The 26,616-nt window shown below is 39.7% G+C and overlaps 1 pseudogene; it reads right to left on the bottom strand.

Moving 5' to 3' along the window:
- Window positions 1-1,135: 1,135 nt before the first annotated feature.
- Window positions 1,136-26,576, bottom strand: LOC111523640 (annotated as a pseudogene).
- Between the last annotated feature and the right edge of the window lie 40 nt (window positions 26,577-26,616).

The following is a 26,616-nucleotide window of genomic DNA, read 5'->3' as shown; positions in this document are numbered from 1 at the left end:
CTCATTCTCAGGACCCCAGAGAGGAGGAAGATGGAGCCTGGCCTGAGAGTCAGAGACCAGTCTCTATAGCCCCCTTTGTGAGGCAGGTGTGGTCTGCCGGCGTTGGGGGTGGGTTGGGAGAGGAAGGGTACAGAGAGGTTGGGCCCAGATGATACAGGGGGCTCCCAAACTGATGACCAAGGGCAAGGAAATCTGCTGGGGATGGGATGGGGAGCCAGTTTCACAAAGGTAAAGGCATTTGAGCTGGCCTTGGAAGAGAAGGATTGGAAAAGTGTAGTGATTTTTGGAAGTGGAGGAGGGAAAGCGATGGAAGGTGTTGGAGGGCTGGGGTGCAAGTTGGGGACAGATTATGAGATGACCGCACACCTTTTAATGCTATTCTTGGCATTGTAGGCCAAATGTAAGGAGCAAAAAGTTTACACTATGAAGAATAATCCCTAACTTCAAGGAATTTTATTTTCTTTTGAAAGAGTCACTCTGAAGCGTTATGTGTGGTTTGAGTCCCATCAAGAGCCTAAGCTGGCCAGGGGCAGTGTCACACCTATAATCCCAGCACTTTGGGAGGCCGAGGTGGGTGGATCACCTGAGGTCGGGAGTTCGAGACCAGCCTGACTAACATGAAGAATCCCCATCTCTACTAAAAATGCAAAATTAGCTGGGCATGGTGGCACACGCTTGTAGTCCTAGCTATTTGGGAGGCTGAGGCAGGAGAACTGCTTGAACCCGGGAGGCAGAAGTTGCAGTGAGCCGACATCATGCCATCGCACTCCAGCCTGGGCAACAAAAGTGAAACTCCGTCTCAAAACTAAAAACGAAGCCTAAGCTGTATTCGTCCTCTGATTCAGGCATGCGTAGCTGGGTTTGGAGGATTAGTGGGGTGTTCCTTTCAGGGATTCTATTAGCAAGAGGAACCAACGTGGCTTGTAAGAAAGAACGCACCCTAAGTGAGGTATCAGTCACAGCCTAAAAGTTTCAGGGTTGAGGATCAGGACACACAATATTCTGTCACATGGAGCGTACCTGGGGTTCACCCCTCGCTCCCAGGGAGAGGAACCTGGTTCAGAGTGTGGAAATTAGCCAGTGGGGACGTTGACTGAAGGCTGTCTTACCCAAGCTGCCGCAAAGTGCTGAGTCCCTAGTGCCAGCAGCAGGTGGGCCAGGCCTGGCACAGGCAGCGCTGGGGACTTGGCCGTCCTGTGGCTCCTGCGGTCTTCTTAATGGCTTTCAGAGCCACGTCCAGACAGCCTTCATAGCATCTTCGGAGAGACTGGGGCAGATAAATGGTACAAGAGGAAGGAGGCGTTCCGCTGTGGCTGAGAGCAGGTACACACACGGACATACCAGGCAGCTCCTAAACAGATTTATTGGGCTTTTTAACTGCGAAGTTAGACACCTTGCAATCACAGGGAAGAACAAAAACAGCCAGAATGCATTTTCTCATCTTGGTGTTCACCTGGTCTGCCAGAACCTGCCAGCTTGGATGACATGGGGGTAAATAGAGGCCTCAGGAAGCGGAAGAGGAAGGAGGGGAAGTTCTGAGGTGGGCTGGCCTTATGGAGAAGTTGGCTTTAAGGATAAGCAGAAATTTGGATTTGAGGAAGGTACAAAGAACGTATTTAAAGCAAGGAGAAGAGCTTTACCCAGTGGTTCTCAAAGTGTGGTCCCTGGACTAGCAGTAGTAGGATTACATGGAAACTTACCACAATGCAGATTATTGGACTGTACCCCAAATCTACTGAATTAGAAACTTTGAGAGGCAGGGCTCAGCAGCCTGTGTTTTAACAGGACCTCCAGGTGATTCTGATACAGGTTAAAGATTGAGAACCACTGGCCTAACCTAAGGCCCTTATTCCCAGTATTGACTTGCATTCTGGCCTACTAGAATCACCTGGGAACTTTAAAAGGCTGATTCCTGAACCACAGCACAGAACAACCGTGACTCTGAATGTTAGAGCTGAGCACCTTAGAGATTAAAAAAAAAAAAAAAAAAAATCCCCCAGGTCATTCTGTTATGCGTCAAAGTTTAGAAATAATTACCTTTCTAAGATATGGAGACCAAAATGAACTGGAAGTTTCAACCTGATTATAGAAGGGCTCATTTGTTAGGTTGCGGAGATAGCATAGACTCAGACTCATAATACAGTTTTAGGAGTCAGGCAGGCTTGGGCTAAATTCCCAGAATTATTCAGAGTCTAAGTGTTCTTATCTCTTAAGGGAAATAAAAATAGGCCTACCTCAGGGTATTGTCATACAGATTAATTGAGATCATGCATATAAAGCCCTTAGCACGGTGCTTGGCATGCTGTAAACTGTTAATATAGTAATATTAATCTTTTGAAATGGGACTGGATGGGGTTGAATTAGGAAGACCTTGAAACCTGGGTAGAGGTTGTCTTAGGATTCTCCATAAAAACAGAAATAATAGGAGATTATATATATATATGTATGTATTATAAGGATTGACCACAGAATTATGGAGAGTAGGAAAACCCAGGATCTGCAGTCTATAAACTGAATTCCCAGGAAAGCTGGTCTTACAGTTCCAGCTTGAATCCAAAGGCCTGGGAACCAGAATAGCTGATGGGGTAAGTTCCAGTTCCAGGACAGGAGAAGACCAATGTCTCAGCTCAAGTGGCGAGGCTTGAAGTTCTCTCGTTCTCAGCCTTTTTGTTCTATTCAGGTCTTCAGTTGATTAGATTAGACCCAATCTACTTTACTCAGTCTACCAATTCAAATATATATCTTATCCAAGAAACACCTTCACAGACACACTCAGAATAATGTTTGGCCAAATATCTGGGCAGCCTGTCACTCAGTGAAATTGACACACAAAACTAACCATCACAGAGGTGTCTGGCCTGAGCCATTGGATGTATTAGACAGATCAGTGATATACACAAGGCTGTGTCAAGAAAGATACTGAATTAGTTACAAACAAAACAAAATGAAAAAACTGAGAAGTTAGCATAAATGCAATATTCTATATTCATATAAAAACATGTTATTTATTATAAAATAAAACCTGCATTTCAGTGGGCAGAGGCAGATGTGAATTAAAGTATTTGACAAGAGTTCTATTGGACCACAGTCCTAATAGGGGCAAAGTACAATTTGTGCATTTTGCCCATTTGGCAGCTCCATTAGGAAGAAGCCCATCAATCAGCAACAGGAATGTGGGAAGTCAGCAGAACCGCGTCTCAGCTGAGAGATTTGAGGGCTCGGCAGTTTATAATAGATGTAAGAATCACGAAGAGGCACAGACGGACACTAAAATGCATCTAAAAAGGAAATATTTTTAAAGGAATAGATGTCATCCCTGAAGACAAATGAAGGTTGGGTACTTTCAAGGAAAGAGGATTATAGAAACATTTGTCTTCATTTGTTATTTGGACCTTGTGAAATACTTTTCATTATCATTTAGTAATCAAGAAATAGTTTTGGTGTCTTTAATGTGCATAAAGTACATTCAACTAAAGTAATATTTAGGTTTACGGGGATGGTTAAAGAATTTAAGAATTCTTTTCTTCCCAAAAGGAAATACAAATGTTCAAATCGTAAACATTTTCTAAACTTAGAGACTTGAGAATTGAATTTTTTCTATTAGGTTGGTGCAAAAGTAGTCATGGTTTTTGCCATTCCTTTTAATGGCACCAACCTAATATAAATATTAGAAGTAAAGTACTAGAAAAGATCATCAGAACAACCCCTTATTTTATAGCTGAAGAAATCAAGTCCACAAAAGGTGACCTGAGATGGCCACAGTCACCCACTGAGACAGTGGCTGAGAAAACACTTTGGTCTCTGATTCTCACTCCTTTGCTCTTCCCACTATATGCTTAATAAGACTCTTGGAAGCTGGGCGCGGTGGTTCATGCCTGTTATCCCAGCACTTTGGGAGCCTGAGGTGGGTAGATCACAATGTCAGGAGTTTGAGACCAGCCTTACCAACATGGTGAAACCCCATCTCTACTAAAAATACAAAAATTAGCCAGGCATGGTGGTGCACACCTGTAATCTCAGCTACTCAGGAGGCTGAGGCAGGAGAATCACTTGAACCCAGGAGGCAGAGCCAAGATCGTGCCATTGCACTCCAGCCTGGGTGACAGAGCTAGACTCTGTCTCAAAAACATAAAAAATAAAATAAAAAAGACTCTTGGAATCCAGCAAGTACTCTCAGGTGCCAGACATATTAAAGCTGTTTTCACCCACATTTTCACAGTGTTCACATTTAGTCTTCATAATGATCCCTTCAATAGGCATGGCTAGGATTTTCATGGTCCTTTTACGAAGGGGCCTACTAAGCTTCCCAGAGAGCAATGATTTGCCCATGGCACACACAGCAGGAAAGCTAGACAACCGAGAATCAGCCTCAACTCTTGACTCTGGTTTTAGCGGCCTTTTAGTGACCTCCCAATGCAGGAAACAAAATATTAAGTTACACCTGGGGCAGATTTACTTCCGTGTTAGTCTCTTCTTTATAGTAACGAACTATTTTTTTTTTCTATAAGATCTGAGTAAAGCCTTCAATTTTTGCATGATCAACAGCAGTTTTTAAAAATGTTTGAACTGAGTAATTAGGATGACAAGATTGTTAACAATACATTAAGATATATAAACCATGGGGACTGCCTCATTGAATGTTGTCATTGATCACTGAGGAATTAGCAGATTTCTCATTCCTTTATTATGGTCCTGAGATGATAATAATGGTTATTGGTAGAGACAATTGTAATACAAATGAAAAAATCAAATATATTTTAGCTATATGGCAAGATGTCTAAGACTCCTCAATTTTTGTCTATTTTTATTTTATTTAGTTTTATAAAATCACAAAGTAATACTGCTTATTAATAGTGGGACTATATAAAAAATAATTATGCCCAATCTAGAGTATAATCTTCCACAACCTTCTTCATACCCATAACGATACGAGCATATGCAGGTGTTTTGTTTGTTTTTATCCACATAGAATCATATTGTGTTCGTCACCCTATAATTTGCTTTATTTTGGAGAATTTCTCATGGACATTCATACAAGTTAATCTCAGACATAGATCTCTTTTTCAGTCTAGTTTCTTGTAAACACATGTATTTCATAGAAATGAAATATTATAGTGTGTGTGTGTGTGTGTTTTAAGTTCAGCTTTTATTTTTTATTTATTTTTTTCTGTTCTGTTAGTCTCCCTATGGACTTTGTCATCCTTTAAACATGAGGCTTCTTAAGCTATGTTAATAAACTGCTGTGTCTCTTTCTGCTTTTATTTGGTTGATGTACTATGCATACAGACTGTATTACATCAAATCTGAGATGTCTTTTTTTTCACATTTTAATATCTCTGAATCTACAATTTCTTACCATCTGAGATTAAATGAAATAGGGTAGGTATATGTATGTTTGGTGTTTTTTTCCTTCATTCTTTGTTTTACAAAAACAAGATTCTGTTTCGCATGCTTTTATGCATTTTGCTTTCTCTTTTACTTTGTGGAAATCTCTCCAAGACAACTAGCTTCACTCTGTTCCTTTTTAAAAACATGATTGTAATATACTCAATATTCCTTTAATGATGGACTACATCTTTTTCCTAGATTATGCTTTTCCCTGCAACAAAAGTGCTGCAATAAGCATCCTATGTACTAATGCTTTTATTTCTTTGAGATAGATTTCAAGGAGGAGTATTTCTCATATGATGGAGGTTATACTTTTAATTTTAAAGTGTTACCAGGTTACTTTACATAATGGTTGTAGCAAGTCAATCTTGTTTTGGTTATTCATTGCTACATAAAAAACTACCCTAAAACAGCATCTAAAAACAACAACCAATTAAGGACTTTCCTCATAAGTCTGCAATTGGAGCAGAATTAAGTGGGGGATGGCTTGTTTTTGGCTCTACATAGTGTCTGGGCCCAGAGGGGGATGGCATGGATGGCTGGGGGTAAAACAGCGATGGCTGCGGGTAAAACAGCTGAGGGCTGGCCAGACAGCTCTCTCTGTCCATGTATTCTCAGGACCTCCATGTCACCTCCAAAACAGAGGCCTCTCCAATGTGGCAGTCCCAGAGCTCAGGTGGAGTCAGGCTGTATGGAGCCTAACCTTGAAACCCCCATACAGTCACTTCCTCCATTTTCTGTTTGTCAAGCAAGTCACTTAAGGCTGGCACAGATTCGAGGGGTGGAGAGCACATATACCCCAAATGCCCATTATCAGTGACACAAAGAGAACTTGTTTCCTGAATCTTTCCCAGCCTGGATCACTCTGTAAAACGTTTTGAAAATATTGTTCATTTGACAGGTAAAAATAGGCCATTCATTGTTACTTTTTATATTTCCATGAGTGCAGAGGAAGATGAACATCTTTCTAGGTTATTTGCCACTGGAATCACCTTTTCTGTGAAGTGCTTATTCATATTTTGCTTATTTTGAGTTGTATATCATTTTCTTGATAATTAGTAGGGGCTTCTTTTTTTCCCTTTTAAAATAGCTTTATTGAGATGTAATAACATATAATACCATTAAACCACTTAAAGTGTACAATTCAATGGCTTTTAGTATATTTACGGAGTTATATATCTATCACCACTATCAATTTTGGAACATTTTAATTACTCCCGAAAGAAATCCTGTTCCACTTAGCCATCATCTCCCAATCCCCATTTTCTCTAGCTCTAGGCAATGACTTGGAAGACATCATAAAAATTTCCTTTAAATTTCATATGGAACCAAAAAAGAGCCCGTATAGCCAAGACAATCCTAAGCCAAAAACAAAGGTGGAGGCATCATGCTACCTGACTTCAAACTATACTGCAAGGCTACAATAACAAAACAGCATGGTACTGGCACGAAAACAGATATATAGACCAATGGAACAGAACAGGGGCCTCAGAAATACCACCACACATCTACAACCATCTGATCTTTGACAAACCTGATAAAAACAAGCAGTGGGGAAAGGATTCCCTATTTAATAAACAGTGCTGGGAAAACCAGTTAGCCATATGCAGAAAACAGAAACTAGACCCATTTCTTACACCTTATACAAAAATTAACTCAAGATGAATTAAAGACTTAAATGTAAAACCTAAAACCATAAAAACCCTAGAAGAAAACGTAGGCAATACCATTCAGGACCTAGGCATGGGCAAAGACTTCATGACTAAAACACCAAAAGCAATAGCACCAAAAGCCAAAATTGACAAATGGGATCTAATTAAACTAAAGAGCTTCTGCACAACAAAAGAAACTATCATAAGAGTGAACAGGCAACCTACAAAATGGGAGAAAATTTTTGCAATCTGTCCATCTGACAAAGGACTAATATTCAGAATCTACAAAGAACTTAAACAAATTTACAAGAGAAAAACAACCCCATCAAAAAGTGGGTGAAGGATATGAACAGACACTTCTCAAAAGAAGACATTTATGCAGCCAACACACTATGAAAAAAAGCTTATCATCACTGGTCATTAGAGAAATGCAAATCAAAACCACAATGAGATACCATCTCATGCCAGTTAGAATGGTGACCATTAAAAAGTCTGGAAACAACAGATGCTGGCGATGACGTGGAGAAGTAGGAATGCTTTTAGACTCTTGGTGGGAGTGTAAATTAATTCAACCATTGTAGAAGACAGCATGGTGATTCCTCAAGGATCTACATCCAGAAATACTATTTGACCCAGCAATCCTGTTACTGGGTATATATCCAAAGGATTATAAGTCATTCTACTGTAAAGACACATGCACGCCCATGTTTATTGCAGCACTATTTACAATAGCAAAGACTTGGAACCAATCCAAATGCCCATCAATGAAAACTGGATAAAGAAAATGTGGCACATATACACCATGTGATACTATGCAGCCATAAAAAAGAATGAGTTCATGTCCTTTGCAGGAACATGGATGAAGCTGGAAACTATCATCCTCAGCAAACTAACACAGGAACAGAAAACCAAACACCACATGTTCTCACTCATAAGTGGGAGTTGAACAATGAGAACACATGGATGCAGGTAGGGGAACATCACACACTGGGTCCTGTTGAAGGGTTGGGGACAAGGCAAGGGAGAGTATTAGAACAAATACCTAATGCATGTGGGGCTTAGGGGCTTTAAACCTAGAAGATGAGTTGATAGGTGCAGTAAACCACCATGGCACATGTATACTTATGTAACAAACCTGCACATTCTGCACATGTATCCCAGAATTTAAAGTAAAATAAAAATAAAAATAAAAATAAAAATTTTCTAAGGCCATCATCTCAATGTAAAATTCCTTTCTGTTCTTATTCTGTTTGTTTTCTTTTTTTACATAAATTTCAAACATATATCAAAGCAGAAATAAAGTGGTGAACTTACATGTACATAACACCAATAGTAGAAACTTCTTATACATTAGAAATGTTACTGTGTTTTTTTTGAGACGGAGTCACACTCTGTCACTCAGGCTGGAGTGCAGTGGCATGATCTTGGCTCACTGCAACCTCTACCGCCCAAGTTCAAGCAATTCTCCTGCCTCAGCCTCCAAAGTATCTGGGACTACAGGTGCCCACCACCATACCCAGCTAATTTTTTTGTATTTTTAATAGACATGGGGTTTCACCATGTTGGCCCAGCTGGTCTCAAACTGACCTCAAGTGATCCACCCACTTCGGCCTCCTAAAGTGCTAGAATTATAGGCATGAACCATCAGGCCTGGCCAGAAATGTTACCTTTAATCTTATCATACATACTGTGAATATTTTTCCCAATATAATTTTAAAAACTTAACTGTGTTTTATGCTGCATAATACAATTTTCTGTGTATTAGAGGTAAATATGCTTGTCTATTCTTTAGTGGCTTTAATTTCCTTTGTTGCTAAGGAAAATTTCAACCATTAGATAATTGCACATATATTAGCATTTTCTTCTAATATATTTATGTTTGTCTGTATTACTTTTGATTTAACCCAAATCCATCTGGAAATTACACTTTTGTTTTAGTTTCTATAGCTTTTTAAAAAAAAAAAAAATAATAGTGCTTTGAACAATGTCTTTGAAGCTATTGTGAAAAACAAAGCCAGAAAGAGTGTGGACCTAATTTGTTTATTTAACACTTATTTATTTCGCACCTATTATGTGTCTAGGACTTTTTAGTTACTGGAGAGACAAGGCTAAACCAGACTAGTAAAGTCCCTGTCTCTATAGCTTACCTTCAGCAGGAGAAAGAAAGACACACAAGTTAATGAAAGAAGCAGAAATGAACTGGCATTTTCAAGGAAAAGGAAGATGAGCAGTGTGATTGAGGTATAGTAGGGGGAAGAGAAAAGGACCAAGAATTCAGATCAGAGAAGCAGCATGCAGGGGTCAAATCACAGAGTTTTGTAGGCCATGGTCAGGAGTTGGCTTTTATTTTAAGTATTATGGGAACCCCAGGGAGTAAGGTGGTTTGATTTACATTTTTAAAATGTCATGTTGACTGCTACAGAGAACATACTATAGAAAGACAAGAGAGGAAGCAGGGCATCTGTCAGAGTTGTAGGGGTAGGTGGTAGATGCCTCCATGCCAAAGGAGAGGAGCAGATGCTTGTAGAGGAGCTATGGAGATGAAGGTGACAGCACTTGTGCGCAATTTGAAATTAAGGGGATTTGGGAGGTTGAGGAAGGTGGCTGTGCTTGTGCCATTTATTGAGATGGGGAATACCAGGAAAGTGATGCAAGATTTTTCTTGGCCACTTTTCCAGTCTTGCTTGAGCCCACGCTCACCGCTGGAGATGCCCTGAATGCTCGCCCCTCTAGGCTGCACCTGGCTCGCAGTCTGGTGCAGATCCTGTGGCCAGCACGACTGTGCACTCAGCCCCTGGTGGTAGGGGGTGTCTGAGTGAGCAAGTGTGGGGTCCAGCTGGCCATTCCAGCAATGGCACAGGAGCTGGGTCCATGCAGGGCTTGTGGCTGGACCAGGCATGTTGCAAGCAACTCCCACAGTAGACTCCAGAGTCCAGACAAGGGGAATGTCGTGGTGCCCAGACAGGGGTGCCTGTGACCCTGAAGCCCCAGAGGGGATGTTACATTATGCTGATTAGCTCTTTTCATCTCAGTGTCTGCAGCCAGATGGATGGTGGCATGTTAACATCTCAGTCAGTCCTGTCGCCCCACTCTGGCCCAGGGCTCCAGGGCTAGCTTGGCCATGCTACCGCTTCCCATCACATAGGGTGGTTGCCCTTCACCAGTTGGAGGGCAGGGGGCTACAGTATTATAATCTTTTTTGCACCCTTGTTTGGTGGATCCTGAGTTCTTATCTCGCATCCAAGAAAAATGAGGCTACACTGACAGTTGAAGGGTGGAAAAGAACTTTATTGAGCAATGAAACAGCTCTCAGCAGAGAGGGAATGTGAAGTCAGACCATCTGAAGTCTCTCTCCCTGTGTGTCTGAGTCTGGGGCTTTTATGGGCTCAGGATGGGTGAGTTCATACTGATTCATTTGTAAGTATGCAAAAAAGGTTAAAACAAAGGCACCACTCAAAGGTGGGCATGACAGTGTAAAGAAACAATTAGGGAAGGTAGATATGTGTAAAATGGAAGGTGAGGACTGATCAGAGGAAAGCATGACAAAGGGTAAGACAGGTTCTTAATCTGGTTCGTAGATTTGGACTGGTAACTAGGTTTTAAATTGTCTTCAGCTTGAAGGTTGGGTTTCACCAGGGACTGACCCCATCTGCCTAGGATTTGTCTGCCTCCTGCTGCTACCAAGAGGACCAGGTTTAGGTGAAGAAGGAAATCACAAGTTCTGTTTTGGTTTTTTTTTTTTTTTCTTTTTCTTATTGAAGTAAAATTTACATAACATAAAATAAACTATTTTAAAGTGAACATTTAGTGACATTTAGTACATCTACAATGTTGTGCAACCTCCACCTCTAACTAGTTCCAAAGCATAGAAGTTCTGTTTTGAATGTGTTAACTTTGTGATGTCAAATGCATTTCTCCATTTGGAATCCTGTCATTCAGAGATCTTGGCTGAAGAGGCAAATTTTGAAGTCATGGAGTTCAAAGGATTAAATGAGATTACCAAGGGTTTTAGTGTAAATAGAGAATGTGTCATACAATTGGTATAGGAGGAGTTAATAACAAAGACAGGGAAAAAAATCCAGTGTAGAAGGAAGAAAATTAGAAGGTAGTGTTTTAGAAGCCAAGAGAAGAAAGTACCTTGAAGGCTACTGAAAGCGGGGAAGACCTCATTGGATTTGACAAACTGGAAGTCATCAGTAACCTTGACTAGGGCAGTTTTAAGAGAATGGAAGTGAGATGTGTGAAAGTAAAGAGAAACAAATTATAGAGACAATGAGACCAGATAACGCAAATAATTTTGCTGTGAAATGGTGAAACTGTGGAGGTTTGGCCCAGGGTCAAGGGAGTATCTGTTTAAATTTGGGAGACATTGGTGCCTATTTGTGTGCTGATGACAAGGGAGCAGAAGAGAGAGGTGACATGATATAGAAGGAGAGGGAAAGATTGGAGGCAAAGTCCTTGAGGAGGCACAAAAGACAGAATCCCATGCAGAAGCAGGGAGGGTGTCCCCATCAGAGCCGGAACATTCCTGCTGAGACAGAAGCATGGCAGAAGAAACCAGTCCAATGCAGGTGGGCTGGCACATTGTATGGTGGGAAGATGAGGGAGTTCCCATCTAATTGTTATTTTGATCAAGAAAATAAGGAGAGTTAAGCAGAATGCCTACTCTTTTACTAGGCCCTTGGGGAGTCGGGATATGAGAAACAAAAGCAGCTTCTACTTTGAGGGTTGCAGCAGAAGTGCTGTCAGGACAAAGAGTAGCTAAGTGAAGGAAGTGAACCATTCGAGGAGTAGGGAAATATGCTAATGATGGTTCTTTTAGGAGGCACAGAGGAATTCAGAAGACGTGTATGCATGGGCTGGGGGTACCTATGAAAGGAATGGGAGAATAAGTATGGGAATGGAATCGTGGTGGTGATGGAGATCTGGCTCTGTCATCATGTAGTGACAGAGTGAAAACGGATGGCTGGGGTGATGGAAGAGACCCGAGGGCGTCTTGGAAAACGGACCATCAGTTCAGCTCCCTCCAGGGGCTTTAGCTCAAGATGTGGGGCCACTGAGTGAGATTCTCTCCAGCCAGAAGAGACACCTCCCGGGACTCACAAAGCCGTGATACACTTTTAAAAATTATTTTATTTATTTACTTTAAGTTCTGGGATACATGTGCAGAATGAGCAGTTTTGTTACATAGGTATACATGTGCCATGGTGGTTTGCTGCACCCATCAAGCCGTCATCTAGGTTTTGTTTTTTTAATTTTTAATTTTTTTTTATTTTAAGACAGAGTATCACTCTTGTTACCCAGGCTGGAGTGCAATGGCACAATCTCGGCTCACTGCAACCTCTACCTCCCGGGTTCAAATGATTCTCCTGCCTCAGCCTCCCAAGGAGCTGGGATTACAGGCATGAACCACTACACCTAGCTAATTTTGTATTTTCAGTAGAGGAGGGGTTGGTCATGCTGGTCTCGAATTCCCGACCTCAGGTGATCTGCCTACCTCAGCCTCCCAAAGTGCTGGGATTATAGGCATGAGTCACCACGCCCAGCCTGCCATCTAGGTTTTAAACCCTGCATGCATTAGGTATTTCTCCTAATGCCCTGCCTCCCCTTACCCCCGCAAACCCCGACAGGCCCCGAGTTGTAATGCTCCCCTCCCTGTGTCCATGTGTTCTCATTGTTCAACTCCCACTTATGAGTGAGAACATGTGGTGTCTAGTTTTCTGTTCCTGTGTTAGTTTGCTGAGGATGATGGTTTCCAGCTTCATCCCTGGCTCTGCAAATGACATGAACTCATCCTTGTTTATGGCTGCATAGTATTCCATGGTGTATATGTGCCACATTTTCTTTATCCAGTCTATCATAGATGCACATTTGGGTTGGTTCCAAGTCTTTGCTATTGTGACTAGTGCTGCAATAAACATGCGTGTGCATGTGTCTTTATAGTAGAATGATTTATGATCCTTTGGGTATATACCCAGTAATGGGATTGCTGGATTAAATGGCATTTCTGGTTTTAGATCCTTGAGGAATTGCCATGATGTCTTCCACAATGGTCAAACTAATTTATACTCCCACCAACAGTGTAAAGGCATTCCTATTTCTCCACATCGTCACCAGCATCTGTTGTTTCCTGACTTTTTAAAGATCGCCATTCTAACTGGCGAGAGATGGTAAAAACTGTGATACACTTTCTAAGGGCACCTGACTTTTTGGAGCTCAGCACTGCAACCTATGCAATCTCCCAGGGTTCCTAAGTTCCTCAACTATGACATAGAATGGTCTCTCAGGTCCTTTCCACGCCTAAGTCCCTGGATTTTAAGAAATTGTTTGCTAAGGGATCACCTTTATGCAGTTTGAAATACTGCACTGGACTACGAATAGAACTCAAACATATCAATGTCTCTGGCTACTTTTGGTTAAAATTCAATTTTGTTAATATAAATAACATTTTAAAGGCAGTGTTGTGTGAGGAAAAGACAACAGGAGTTTGGGAATCATATACATCTGATTAAATCTAAATTCCACCCCTTATAACCCTGGACATGTTTGTTAAACCTCTTTCCATAAACCTCAAGCCTCCTCCTCCGCTCAATCATTGCTCTTTTATAAAATAGTTAAGAATATTAAATGAGAACTTTGGAAAGCCCCTGGCACATAATGAAGGTGAGTTTGCTTGCCTCTTCTGTTTTGAACAAGAAAGTCTAAAGACACATTTGTTAAAAACAGGATGGAAATAAAGAACAACTGGTACAGAAGGAATAACTAGAAAAAAACGTGATGGGATATTCTCAAATGAGTTTGAAAGGGGTGAAAGTGGAGCAAGTGGAGCTATCAGAGCGGCTGCCAGGAGGATGAGTAATAGACCCAGGGAAGCATGAAGGAAGAGGCATTGAAGAGGCAATTGTGCAGAGGAAGCTAAACATACACATATATTTCAAACCATGGCAATTCATTTGGGAAAGTGAAATTGAAGCAGGGTCTATACAAAACATTAAGGCTGGAGTGACCCATGCGAGAAAGGGAGGTCTGATCAGGATACACACTTGAGTTCAAAGTCAGAGTGACCGCTGGAAGCGGGGAGAATTAGGATTGAGCTGAGAGCAAACCTTCATAGCAGGCCTGAAGATACAGGGCTTGGAAGTCAGATGACAGAAAAGCAAGGGGCCTTCGGGTGGGCTCCCGTGGAGCTGCTGAAATGAATTAGATTTATGATGTTGGATAATCCTATGTAAATACATTCATAATTGCTCTGAATATGAGGATTAGAGCATGGTTTCTCGGTTGTCTTCTAAAAAATGAGAAATTATCTTGATCGTTGTTGCTCTTGCATTTTACCTATCAGAACCCCGTGATAGGCTGTCTTCATAGTTTTGGAGTTCAAAAGTAGAGTGCAAACCTTGTTAAGCCTCTAGTTCCACCCTACAGTCATAAAGCCTGAAGTAGAGCAGATCCAAAAAGTGCCATGACTCACAGGCTCTGCACCCTAGAGGGTGCACAGGATGTGCAGTGGCCGTAGTCACGTAGAGGGAAGAGCGTGTTCCATTAGGGAATTCTTGGTGGGATGGTGCATGCTGTAATCATGTGCTTTTAATAGAAGACCCTCTGAGAAGACAGCTGACCTACACAAACAGCCTATCACTTGCACATAGTAGAGGCAACTAGGATCCCCACTCTCCACTCTGGGTTTCAGAACCCAGTGAAAACATCAGAACGTTTGCACTTATGCAGTGATGGCTTCCAAATGAAGCCCAGGTCTCATGTTAAAGGCTGGGTTATGAAACCCGGGGGGAGGTGGATAACAGGAAAGCAAAACAGTAAGGTTTCAGTGAAGGAAGGCAAATATGTGCTAATAGGAGAAGGTGAGAAAGGCTAATGAGATGTCTAATGCAAAGGATAACCTCATCCAAGCCCTAAGATCTGTGCCTGAACATGCACTTTAGGACTACAAATAGAAAGGAAGGGAGCCACTGGTACCAAATATTCTGTAAGGCTTTGGGGCACAGGCAGTACTTGGCCCCCATCTCAGCATGTCGAGAAACAGAGGCAGCAAGAGAAGCAGCTGCAAACTCTGCCCAGGTCCCAGGGTGGCACCAGCATCCAGGAGATCTCAGAGGTCCCTGCCTAGCTCTAGCCTTAGGAAGAGGCCTAGGGGGCATATATCGGACACTTGCATTTTCCACCAAGTTGATCTAAGTTGGAAAGAAAAACATGATGGATGCTTTAAGGAGGTTGTGTGACTTGTTTTTGAGTTACCACTGAGTGCTTCAAAAATTACTGGGGAGAGGAAGCATGGATTTTACAGAGGTCTCAAAGTCCCAAAATAATAATGGAGTTCAGTTTCAGTGAACAATTTTTATGCATTTTTAAAAATTTGCTTTTTCTACTTTGCTTTTAAGCTATAAGTTCTTTTAAAACTCCAGTGTATGTGGCACCAATGACCTCACAATGCTTGAAATATTTTTTTACTGATCAAAATTTTTATTCAAAAGAAACTTTAATTCTCATGCAAAGTACTTGGGGCTTTGCTTGCTGCCGGTGAACAGACATGTGCACACTTCTGATAGAAGAACTGCAAAAACAAAGTTCCATTTTATTCTCTGGCCTAGACAATAGCTCTAAGCGATTTTAGAACAGCAGGACTATTGTTTTTGTTAACCAAGATTTGTAAGGACAGTCAGAATTTCACTTCATTAAAAAAATTGTAAAAGATATAATTTAATTCTTTTGGGTGGTATGAGGTGAGTGGAGAACAGTGTTAGTAGCCTCTGGAGGTTTTAGAGTCAAAAGATTTTCCTACTTAAATATTCTGAGCCTCAGTTTCCTTATCAGTGAAAGGGGAATAGTAATATTACTTAGCCTTGTAAAATTATTGTGAATACTTAAGTGAAATTGTATATTTAAAGTGCTGACACGGGCTTGACACAAGTAAGTGGTGTGTAAGTATTAACTGTCATGGCATAAATCCAAAGCCTTTGGAACTGTCCTCGATTAAAGCTGTGCAGAAATTGATGAACTCTTTGGCCTGTAGTGATCAAACTGATAGTCAGTTCATTTATTGTCCCTCAAGTTGGTGATTTCCACACTAAATATGCCTGCAGTTCTTAAACATAGTCTTCTCTGTATCTGTCCATCTTCTCTGGTTTTTGGGTTTAGTGTCAATCTTCTGTGGTCCCCTTGGAAATTCCTCTGATTGAGATAAAGGGAGATAATGCATATGAAAGCATGGAGATCTGGTTCAGTTCTTTTGCTTCTATAAGTGGCAGCAGTAGACTGCTCAGAGAAATCCCCTTTTCTTCAGTGGGGTCCTGTCCCTTCAGGGAACTATGGGGGCACTGACTTGTTTTCTCTTACTCTCCATCTGTCTTCACAAGAGGTATTAGTCTATAGTTTTCCTTTCTTTGAATGTCATTGTCTCACTTTATAATCAGAATGATGCTGACCACATTGAGTACATGGCAAAGTGTTCCTCTAGATACTACCTTAATGACATCCCATAAATTGTGGTATGATGTATTTTCGTTTGTGTTCAGTTAAAAATATTTGCTAATTTTCCTAGAAGTTTCCTCTTGGGATTGTTGTAGGAAGCCAGGGACCCCGAATGGAGGGATCTGCTGAAGCCATGACAGTGAGGAAAGAAAAAGACCTTATCACATTCTTTTATATTGTTTTATACTCAGTACCTGTTTTAAGGAAAAAACAAGAAAGTAAAACCAAAGACAGGCAGCCCGGCGCCAGGCCCAAAACCAGGCCTGGACCTTCCTGGCCTAAACCTAGTAGTTAAAAATCAATTCATAACTTAGAAACCAATGTTATTCATAGATTCCAAACATTGTATAGAAGAACATTGTGAAACTCCCTGCCCTGTTCTGTTTCTCTCTATCAGTGCATGAAACCCTGTCACATATCCCCTAGATTGCTCAATCAATCACGACCCTTTCATATGAAATCTTCAGTGTTGTGAGCCCTTAAAAGGGACAGAAATTGTGCACTCGGGGAGCTCGGATTTTGAGATGGTAGCTTGCCGATGCTCCCAGCTGAATTTACAACTTGGTGTCTGAGAGGTTTCATCTGCGGCCCGTCCTGCTACAACAGAAGAACATAAATTGTGAAGATTTCATGGACATTTGTTAGTTCTCCAAATTAATACATTTATAATTTCTTGAGCCTGTCTTTACTGCAATCTCTGAACATAAATTATGCAGATTTCATGGACATTTATCACTTCCCCAATCAATACTCTTGTAATTTCCTATGCCTGTCTTTACTTTAATCTCTTAATCCGGTCATCTTCATAAGCAGAGGATGTATGTCACCTCAGGACCCTGTGATGATTGCATTAACTGTACAAATTGTTCACAAAGCATGTGTGTTTGAGCAATACGAAATCTGGGCACTTTAAGAACAGGATAACAGTGATTTTCAGGGAACAAGGGAGATAACCTTAAAGTCTGGCTGCCTGGGAGCCGGGTGGAACACAGTCATATTTTTCTTATTACCGAAAACGGGTAGGAGAAATATCGTTGAATTCTTTCCCCAGAAAGGAATATTAATAATTAACAGCCCTAGGAAAAGAATGCATTCCCAGGGGAGTCCTCTAAAATGGCCGCTCTGGAGATGTCTGCCTTATGCAGTTGCAGATAAGGGATGAAACACACCCTGGCCTCCTGCAGCACCCCCAGGCTTGCTAGGATTAGGAAATTCCAGCCTGGTGAATTCTAGTCAGACTGGTTCTCAGCTCTTGAACCCTGTTAAGATGTTTATCAATGACATGCGTGCACAGCAGGACATGGAAGTTCATTAGTGATTCTAGTTTCACCCTGACCTTGTGATCTCGCCCTGACCTTCTGCCTTGTGATCTTTTGTCAAGCCCTTGAAGCATATGATCTCTGTGACCCACACCCTATTCGTACACTCCCTCCCCTTTGAAAATTGCTAATAAAAACTTTCTGGTTTTGCGGCTTAGGGGGTATCAAGGAACCTGCCGACGTGTGATGTCTCCTCTGGACACCCAGCTTTAAAATTTCTCCCTTTTGTACTCTTTCCTTTTATTTCTCAGACCAGCCAACACTTAGGGAAATAGAAAAGAACCTACATTGAATTATCAGGGGTAGTTCCCCCGATAGGATCATGGATAATTTAGAAGTGTACTGTTTCATTTCCAAAGCTTTGGAATTTTCTGTTGTCTTGCTGTTATTGGTTTCTAGTCTAGTTATATTAGGATCTGAGAGCACACTCTGTGTGAGTTCTGTTCTTTTAAATTTGTTAAGGTTCATTTTAAAATCAAGGATGGGGTCTACCTTGGTGAATGTTCCTTGTGCTCTTGAGAAGAATGTGCATTTTGCTGTTACGGAGTGAAGTGTTCTATGAGTGTCAATTATGTCCAGGTTTTTGATGATGGTGTTCAGTTTTTCTGTATTATTGCTGATTTTTCCATTAGTTCTATTTGTTACTGAGATAAGAGTGTCTAAATATGCAATGATAATTGTAGATTTGTCTATTGCTCCTTCAAGTTTTGTCAGTTTTCTTTTTGTATTGTGAAGCTGTGTTATTCGGTGTATACCCATTTGGGATTATAATGTCCTCTTGCGGCATTGAACTTTTTATGATTCTGAAATGTCTCTCTCGATCCTTGTTGATTTTCTTTGCTCTGAAAGTTGTTTTGTCTGATATTAATATCTGCACTCCAGTTTTCTTTTTGTTTGTATTCTTCTATTCATTCTATTCAATGAGTTTTCTGCTGCCACGTTTTTTATGTCATTTTAAAATTTAAATTTTATTGTCATTTTGTAATTCTTTGTAGCATATTTTTTGTTGAGTTGTTTTTAGCTTTCTATTGATTTTAATTGTGTTCATGATTGTTTGTTGGAGTATCTGTAATAATAATGACAATAATAATAATAATAAACAATTGCTTTCAAGCTCTTTCTATTTTTAAAGAGATAGGTCTCGCTCTGTTGTCCAGGCTGTAGTACAGAGGTGCAATCATAGGACACTGCAGCCTTGAATTCCTGGGTTCAAGTGATCCTCCCACCTCAGCCTCCTGAGCAGTTGGGATCACAGATGCGCATCACTATGCTCAGCTAATTTTTAATTTTTTTGTAGAGATGGGGTCTTGTCATGCTGCCCAGGCCTCAAACTCCTGGGCTCAAGTGGTCCTCCTGCCTTGGCCTCCCAAAGTGCTGGGATTACAGGTGTAAGCTACCACATCTTGCTGCTTTCAAGTCTATATGAGATAATTCTAAATCTTTGTTACCTTAATATTCATATATGTTGATTTTCCTTTGGTATTTTCGCAGATCTTTAGATGCCATGTAATATTGGTTTGTATTTTAGGCATTTTGAATATTATGAGATCTGGGGGCCTTTTAAAAATATTATGAATATGTGGATATTTTTGTTTTAGGAGGCAATTGACCAGGTCTGAGTTCAGGCTGCAAGTTCTAACCCACCTTTTATGACTTGCAATTCCAATGCTAGCTAGACTTTGAGATTATTTCCATGTATTCCACGTGTACACCAACCATTGTTCTCTCTGGGACCCCAGGTTAACTCCACTTTTAAAGTTTTATGTATACTGATTATGATCAGATTCATGTATGTACAACTTAGGGGTGAGCCCAGGTGTTTATAAGCAAATTTCTAGGATTGCTTTGCTGAGCTTCTCCATGTCTGGAGAAGCTTTTTTATTCCCTAGGGCTCCTCTATTTGGTCCCACAGTCAGAAAGCTGCAATTATGCTGCAATGAACATGGTAGTGCAGATATCTCTTATTTAACCTACATGCTCACAAAATTTTGCAATTGCATCCACATCTGGGGTCAAGTGGTGAAAGGACTGAGACAGAGGGGAAAAAAGGCACTGGAGTTCTCTGATTGGAGGGGAAAATTTCCTGTCTTAGAGATTTGGTTCAATCCCCACAGGATTGCTTCAAGGCTGTAATATAAGAGATACATGGCAGAATAAAAACTAATTGGTACCTGCATTCTCTGGGCATTGTGAGTTTCTTTTTTCTACTCTGTGTGCTAGTATTAGGGGGCCACTCCTAGGTTTCTTTCTTTATCTAAGTGCCCAGTTCCAGGTTTCATGCTACATTTTTGTATTCAGATCAGGGAGAAATGGTGCCAGATTGATAGCAGTTTAAATTCTATGCTTCTTCCATGATCTCACTGATCTTATTAACTTCTCAGAGTTCTCATGTAGTTGTTCCAACTTGATGATTTCCATACTGAACACACCTGCATTGTCAAACATTGCTTGCATTCTGTCCATCTCCTATATTTGCATTTAGCTGGAAAGACAAAGTGGAGCAGGCATACTCCATTTTACCCAGCAACAGAGCACACAATTATCTCTTAGAGCAATTAAGAATAAGTTTAAAAATTTTTATATTTACCTTTTTGTTTTTTGAGATAGAGTCTTGGTCTGATCCCTAGGCTGGAGTGCAATGGCATGATCTCAGCTCACTGCAACTTCCACCTCCTGGGTTCAAGTAATTCTCCAGCCTCAGCCTCCCAAGTAGCTGGGACTATAGGCATAAGCCACCACATCTGGCTAATTTTTGTATTTTTAGTAGAGATGGGCTTTTGCCATGTGGCCAGGCTGGTCTTAAACTCCTGACCTCAGGTGATCCACCCACCTCAGCCTCCCAAAGTGCTGGGATTACAGGTGTGAGCCACCGTGCTTTCAAGTGCTCTTTAATTTTTGTATAGGCACAAGTTTATGTCAGATAACATATTTCTTCTGCATAACTTTAACATTTCATTTAGTGCAATTCTACAGAAAATGACATTTAGTTTTTGTTAGTCTAAACAATTCTTTATTTTCTCTGCAGTTTTGAAATAAATTTTTATTCTTTTTGTTTATTTTTCAGTTTGGGTAATTTTTATTTACCTATATTCAAGTTCATTGATTGTTTTCCTCAGCTGTATTGACTCTAATGAGCCCACTGAAGGTAGTCTGCATCTGTGTTACTGTGTTTTATTTCTAGTATATATTTTTTCAGCCATACTGAGGTATAATTGACACTTAAAAATTCTATAAATTAAAGTATACAATGTGATGTTTTGATATACATGTAGACATTGCAAAATGATTATCATAATTACGTTAATTAACATATCCATCCTGTCACATAGTTATGAGCATGTAGTAAGAACATTTAAGGTCTATTCTCTTAGCAGATTTCAAGTACATAATACAATATTATTAACTATAGCCATCATGCTGTATATCAAATCTCCAGAACATGTTCATCCAGCATAACTAAAGCTTTGTACCCTTTGACCTACATCACCCCATTTTCCCCACCTCAGTCCCTGGCAATAACCCTACTCTCTGCTTCTATGAGTTCAGCTGTTTAGATTCTACATATAAGTGACATCATGCAGTATTTTTATTCTGTGCCTGGCTTATTTAACATAATGTCCTCCAGGTTCATCTATGTTGTCACAAATGGTAGGATTTCCTTTTAAGGCTGAATAATATTCCATTATATGTATATGTATATACATACACATATATACACACCTATATATGTGTGCTTATCTATGTATCTTTTTATATATGTTCCCTTTTTTTACCCATCCATTTATTGATAGATACTTAGGTTGGTACCATATCTTGGCTATTGTGAATTATCCTGCAATGAACATGGTAGTACAGATATCTCTTTGAGATGCTGATTTCATTTTCTTTGGGTGTACACCCAGAAGTGGAAGTGGAATTGCTGGACCATACAGTAGTTCTAGTTTTAATTTTTTGAGGAACCTCCATACTGCTTTCTATAACGGCTATACCAATTTACACTCCCACCAACAGTGTATGAGAGTTCTCCTTTCTCTACATCTTCTCCAACACTTGTTGCCTTTGTCCTTCTAGTAACAGCCAGTCTAACAGGTATGAGGTGATATTTCATTGTGATTTTCATGTGTATTTCCCTGATGATTAGTAATGTTGAATATTTTTATATAACTTGGCTATTGGTATGTTTTCTTTTGAGAAATGTCTATTCAGGTCCTTTGCCAATTTTTACATCAAGGTTTTGGTTTTTTGCTACTCAGTTGTGTTTAATTTGGGGTATTAGCCACTTATACATGGTTTGCAGATATTTTCTCCTTTATGTAAATTGACTTTTCATTTCATTGATTGTTTCCTTTGCTGAAGCTTTTTAGTTTGATACAGTTTTATTTGTCTACTTTTGCTTTTGTTGCCTGTGCTTTTGGTGCCATATCCAAAAGTCATTGTCCTTTGGATATTGACATTTGTCTAGACAAATGTCAAGAAGCATTTTTCATGTGTTTTCTCCTGTCAGTTTTATAGTTTCAGGTTTATGTTTAAGCATTTAACCCATTTTGGGTTTATTTTTGTATATGATGTAAGATAATGGTTTAATTTTATTCTTCTGCATGCATATTTAGTTTTTACAAAACCATTTATTGAAGAGACTATCCTTTCCCTATTGTGTGTATGTGACAACTTTGACAAAGATAAATTAACTGTAAATGTGTGAATTTATTTCTGGGTTCTCTATTCTGTTCCATTAGTCTCTCTGTCTGTTTTTATGCCAGTACCATGCTGTTTTTGTTACTGTAACTCTGTAGTATATTTTGAAGTTGGATAGTATGAGTCCTCCAGATTTGTTCTTTTTGTTCAAGGTTGCTTTGACTATTTGGGATCTTTTGTGGTTCAATAATATTCCTTAATTTTTTTGGTAAATATTTCACATTATATAAATTGTATTCTTTTCAGTGATTTTTAGTTATATTTACATATTCTTAAATCATTACCACTATCTAATTTTAAAACATTTTCATCAGCCCAAAAGAAAACCTTGAACCCATTAGCAATCACTTCCTTTTTTTAAAAAAAAGAGTTTAAGGAAAGAATATATTTGAACCACATAAACAAACAAAAAGATATTACATAAGAAAAAATAATGTAATAATTTATGTGAGTACCTAACATATGAGTATGCTCTTACATCTAAAACAAAAAATAAAAAGGTAACATTGGTACTATCTATCTATCTATCTATCTATCTATCTATCTATCTATCTATCTGACAAATGTGCATTAAATAATTCTCTAATGTAAAACATTTAAAATGTGGGGAATATTTTTTCAAGATACAGAAAACAATTGTTATGATAGGTACAACTGCAATTCTTATAAAAACATGCTTGAAAGGATAAAATTCATCTGACCACTCATTTCTCGCATACACCAATGCTATAAAATTGTTAAGCACTGAATATTGCCACCCATTTTTGCAGTGTTTGAGTTTCAACACTGATTGTTATGAATTCTGAATTACACAATTAATTACTGTTTTCAGTCTTTCTGCCATGTTCCATACAGAAGGCATCTATTTAATATGAATACTTAAAACAGCTACATTATTTATAGCAAAGTCACTTCCGTATGTTCATTTTTCCTTTAAAGGCATTATATTTAGAAAATAGTTATCACAACAAATAGTGCTTTAGAAGATCTGAAACTCCAAATCAATGTGCTCCATCAACCACAAGTAGATCTAAGAAGCCCTGAGTGAAAAGAACACAAATGTAAAAAGCTGATAAATTTAAAGATTATAAAATTGGTTTATTATAAAAACAATTCAAGAATACCCACTTAAAATCTTATCCCAATGCTACCCAATACAACCAAGAAGCAGTTAATCACTTTTACATCAGGAACAAGGACATAAAACCAGACACCACATCAAGGCAGTGATTCAAACTCAAAAAGAGAAAGGACTCTTAGGTCTCCTTCAGGTCAGTACAGAGAGTATCATAATATCAAAGCACTGTGCCAGGTATCACAGTACTGCTACAACACTGAGGTATAAATGGGCAAATTAAAGTCGAGGAGAAATGAAGATCTCCATATTCTTGTTTTGTGGGTGTACTTAAGTGATTGAAATTCTAGGAACAGCTGCCTTTAATGACAGCAAGATGTAAGACAAGTCTTTATTAAAGAGAAAGAAGTTTATAAGGTTCTCTATCATGTCCCTGAAATCTTCACAAGCCCCCAAACCTTCCCACCCTCCCCTTAAGCTAAAGTTACTCTGCTGATATATAAGATATAATCTTAATTTGTGGCTACTGGCAAATTATAGGCACTCCTTCCAAGAAGCTTTGATCTTCTGCACATTAAAAAACATTCCCAACCACACACTATATAATTCATATACCCAATTTTGCATTCTGGGTAGAATTTCATTATTACTCTAAAACTCCATCTGCACAGTGGCCATTTCCTCCCAGACTTAATTCAAGATTTAATGTTTCTGCTGTTTTCTTAATAAAAGTCTTAGAGTCAATTATTATGAGTGATCAGCCTATGAACTATTATATACAACATAGTGATTGCATTTTTTTGAGCACTGAAAGTATTTAAAATAAAACTTCTTACTTCCAACTTTTGTACTCCCCCAAAATGAAGGGCCAAAATACTTAGATTTTGTAACTGGGGGAAAAAAATCTATCTTCCCAAGCTGAGGCTGAAATTTTCAAAGCAGCTTTTGCCCAGAGAAGAGATTTTATGTCTGTTATAAACCCTTGAAAATAAGGGCTTATTCTAGATATATTGGAAGACCATTAAAACATAGAGGTGCTAGCCAGTGCAACTTTAATTCACAATCAACTTTTACTTCATAGCTTATACTGAAGAGTTAATTCACGCTCATCTTGTTCCTTTAAAAAATATTCTTTGGGGCCGGGTGCGGTGGCTCACGCCTGCAATTCCAGCACTTTGGGAGGCCGAGGCGGGTGGATCAGGAGCTCAGGAGATCCAGACCATCCTGGCTTACACAGTGAAGTCCCGTCTCTATCAAAAATACAAAAATTAGCTGGGTGTGGTAGCATGCGCCTGTAATCCCAGCTACTCGGGAGGCTGAGGCACAAGAACTGCTTGAACTCAGGGGGCAGAGGTTGCAGTGAGCCGAGATTGCGCCACTGCACTCCAGCCTGATGACAGAGCGAGACTCCATCTCAAAAAAAAAAAAAAAAAAAAAAAAAAACTCTTTGGAAACCATTATCATCCCTGTAGACATATACTCTAGTTACATAATCTCTTCCTGTAAAAATAAAGGTATAATCATGATTATCTGTATTTCTTTGCTAAATCCAACTGTCAATATACATTTATTAATCTGATCACTTTTCCGGCTAACTCATGACCTTATAGTATTCTATCCAGGGTCAGTTTTCACCACAGAAGTAGGAGCAAGTCTTATAAGTAAGAACAATCTTGAAGGCAATATTTTAATCTAGTCTTTAATGTGTTCTTTACAAATGAGAACTACAAACTAGAATTTACTTCCAAAACTAAGGCAAAGGCAAACTTCCAAAGCTAAATAAAGGTAAACCACTATAAAGCTTATTTCTGTCATGGACATTATGAACCTACTCAGTGATTTCCAACCAAGACATAAAAATTAGTCCAGGGGAGAAAATAAAGCTATTTCTGGTTTGCTCCTTTCCAATTCATCGGATAATACCTATCATATGCCCAGAGGGCGTGGAGCACTTCCCTAGGTACTATCCATAGTAATAGCTCTTTCTAGAACACTGAACTACTTCAAACATCTGTGGATTTCCCCAACCAGATTTAAACTACCAGTGAAATATAAACTACTCGTCATGTATTCTAAATGCACACAAAGCGCTACGATTTTAAAAATTAACTGGAAAGCAGGGAAACCTAAACAAAGGATACATTCTGCTACCACACTCTTATAAATGTTATGTTTGTGTGTGTGTATGTACATAAAATAGAGAGCAGATAATCAAGATTTAAATAAGGTGGTAAAAAATTGGAAATGAAGATTTTACCAAAACAACTACAATAACTGTCCCAAGCTACAACTATGAACAGATTCACTAATATGGTCATTTGCCTAGGTTCCAACAAAACCACGTCATTAAGGACTTCAGAACTCAAAGCTTCCTGCAGACTTGGCATCATCTCCTCTCCTTCTATGTTCACTCCATCTCCTTCCAGTGTTCCTTGGTCCACTTTTGTCCCAGGAATGGCTTCCAGGTAGTCGGGGAAACGGTCCTGCTGTTAGGGCAAGGTGCTTTGGTTGATAGTATCACCTGTATCCATCTCATGAATGCTGTTCAGGATGTCATCTGTGGTGCGAGGGACACTAGCTGCCCATGCTTAGTCCACAGTCTGTACATTCATCTCGAGAGTGATAAGTGCCACTGTTAAGGAAAAGATGTGAGCTATTGGTCAACATTGTTCTCATCCTGAGATATCTCTGGTGAAGACACTGGATTTTGAGTCCCACCGTCCTGCTCCAGTGTTGGTAACTGGCTACGCAGTGCTAACTTCTGCCAAAGCAGTTCTTGCTGTTTCAGCCGCAGCCTCTCCTCCATCTGCAGTTGCTGCATCTGTTGCTGCTGGTTGGAGTTGCTGCCACCATGACACCTCCCTGTGGGCTCTGGGGAACTAGAGGGTCAAGCCTTGGGTCTAGCCAAGAGGTGGTCTTGTTCTTATGGTTTATACAGTAAATTTCTCCATCCCGAGTCATGACATTTCCCCCCCCCCCCGTTTTGTTGATCTTTTGTATT

Source organism: Piliocolobus tephrosceles, chromosome 5 (genome assembly GCF_002776525.5).
Source record: "Piliocolobus tephrosceles isolate RC106 chromosome 5, ASM277652v3, whole genome shotgun sequence".
NCBI lineage: Eukaryota > Metazoa > Chordata > Mammalia > Primates > Cercopithecidae > Piliocolobus > Piliocolobus tephrosceles.
The sequence above is the reverse complement of the archived record's forward strand: the minus strand, read 5'-3'. Positions and strand labels throughout refer to the sequence as shown.